Source organism: Physella acuta, unplaced genomic scaffold (assembly GCF_028476545.2).
Source record: "Physella acuta isolate Inbredline_101_S28 unplaced genomic scaffold, ASM2847654v3 ptg002311l, whole genome shotgun sequence".
In the NCBI taxonomy this organism is placed as follows: domain Eukaryota; kingdom Metazoa; phylum Mollusca; class Gastropoda; family Physidae; genus Physella; species Physella acuta.
In genome coordinates, this window is record NW_026733809.1 from 30,001 (window position 1) to 32,500 (window position 2,500).

Consider the following 2,500-nt stretch of genomic DNA (forward strand, 5'->3'; position numbering starts at 1 on the left):
TATAAATTAATAATAAACCGAATCCGACCAAATTTAAATCTAAAACCACGATCGGCGGCGTAATGAAGTGTATCGTAAACCCGTTTTTTTTATAATTTAAAATGTAATGACAGAACTCCCAAAACAACAATACACATACATATTAGTACTATGGTGAATTGTAGTTGTATTAGGACCGTAATTATAGTTAATTAAGGAACCATTCATTGTCTTCGCTCTGTTATGTACGTCGTCGTTTAATCGACACGGCATATTTGGCTTGAATCTAGAAAAATTCAAACTCTAACCCTAAGGTAGACAGGCAGGGTAAATAAATGTGGGTGATCTCTCATAAAATTGTCTTCTAGGAATTATTTTTATATAGACTATCTTTTCTGTAGAGTTTAAGTGGACAAGCGCGGACGAAATAGAGCGCAAAATTTAAAATGAATTAAAAATTTTCATCAGACCGGAAGTAGGCATAACCTAGGCGCCATGTTTCCGTCGTACAAGTTTTCACCGTTGCAGTCACCGTTTCAATCGCTCTTCGTGTGGACGTGTATTATTTCTAGTCATGTGTTGTGTAGATGATTCGCTTAAGGTAGGTGTTCGGACTTATTTCTTTAATATTAATTAAACCGTATTTGCCTTGTCGGCCTTAAAATAAAGCTATTTTTTTTTCATCGCAATCGAAGTGTTAGATCTAGAATCTAGTTCCCGCCTCCGCTTCGCTAATTCGACTTAATGTAACTATGACACAACTATTAAATCTAGAGTCTCTATTTTAATTAAATAATTAGGAATTCTATCTCTAGATGATATCTAATCTATTCCCACACGTGTGTGCAAGTAGGATTTAACGTCAGAACAGGTGTGGTGGTCTAGGCGTCGCTATTTTTGACGGTAGGAATTTTTTTTTTAAATTCGTAAAATTTTATATAGACTTTATATAGCAATTTACTAAGACCGACCCTAACGCCCAGTAAATATTTAATTACCACATTGTTATGGACACGGTGTATTAGGTAGGGCCGAGGGCTATCCATAGGTACCAATTTTTAAATTTTGTGACAATTAGGAGCCGAGTTATAAAATAAATTTAAAATACTGGTTCTGGTCTTAGACTTTATATAGCAATTTACTAAGACCGACCTTAATACCCATTAATTATTTAATTAGCGCATAGTTATGGACATCCTGTATTAGGTTGGGCCCAGGGCTATCCGTAGGTACCAAGTTTATAATTTTGTGACGATTATTAGTCGAGTTATAAAATAAATAAAAAAAACTGGTTCTGGTTTGCACTACATTTCTTTCTTCTTTAACGGCGGACTCCCGGTCCAGCCCCATGGGTTACCCGTGAGCCGGGGCCTCGTTAGCCTGGACGGCTCCGATGTGACCGCGGATTGTTGTGGCCCGCCTCAGCCCGAGTCGAGATCACCCTTCCGATCGAAGGTGGACGCCATAGGGCGCCCGGGATAGCCCGGGGCGCTGTTCGTCACCCGAGCGCAGGGGCGCCGGGAGACGCCCCCGGTGAAGTTTGGCGGGTGATTCTGGTAGAGCTCCCCACCCCGATCGCAGGACACCCCTCGCCGCCCGCCCAGGTGTCGAGGTGGCCGCGGGGGAACTCGGGGCGTTTTGGCTCCCCCTTGTGCCGGAGCGGCGCCCTCGGTCCCAGAACGCCCCTGGCGGGTGATTCGCATGCCCCCTGGGGTGGGGAACGCGGGTGGGTGGTCGTAAAGCGTGTAACCGCAGTGGGGGCGGCCCCTTAGTCGGGGGCGCCAAAGTTGGCACCCCACCTGGGGCGCCCCCCGGAAGTGTGGCGCCCGCGCGAGTGAGCCCCGTAGATGCGCCCCGACACCCCCGCGCCGCCCCCCGGGTCGCGGCACCCCCGGCGCCCTCCGTGCGGGCTCCCCTCATGGGGCGGCACCCCGGTCCTCCCCGAGACTATGTACCCGATTTTTCGGTTTAACACTAGAGGTATGGGCAGAAATACGGCGGTTAAAACGGTCTGTATCTACTATTGTGGAGGTGAGTGTCGGTGAAGCCTCTATGTGACGCTAGGATCCGCGCTCCCTCGCAGCCAGCGACATGTGCCCGATCTGACCGTGCGTGGCTCAGTCTCCCGACTAGCTTCCCGGTAAAATGCGGGCTCGGCGCGCAGGTCGCGCCAGTGAAGGTAAAAGTACGTGTCCGTAGCGTGAAGCCAGCGGCGACGCGCAGTGCTAACGCAACCAAGCAGTATTGGTGGCTCGATAAAAGTCTCGCACTGGCCCAGCCCTCGGAACGGGCGACGGGTCTGCAAAACGCAGTCGGCTCGATGCAAATCGAGAGATTTCCCGGCGACGCCGTGTTTACGGTGAAGGGGGAAATGTGAGCGGTCCGATGTGAAAAAATCCGGGAATGCCGGGATCCGTTCTCTCGCTAGAGCGTTGTCTCCCGTCCCGCGATGTGTTGTGGAAAAACGTCTCGCAAACGATAGCTATCTGGTTGATCCTGCCAGTAGTCATATGCTTGTCTC

At 49.2% G+C, this 2,500-nt stretch overlaps 1 non-coding gene across 1 annotated transcript in view; it reads left to right on the forward strand.

Moving 5' to 3' along the window:
• Positions 1-2,462: 2,462 nt before the first annotated feature.
• Positions 2,463-2,500, forward strand: part of LOC131932896 (small subunit ribosomal RNA) — a 1,846-nt gene continuing 1,808 nt past the window's right edge. Inside the window, exon 1 of the ribosomal RNA XR_009384744.1 lies at positions 2,463-2,500. This exon is cut by the window's right edge and continues 1,808 nt beyond it. This is a non-coding gene — a ribosomal RNA (small subunit ribosomal RNA).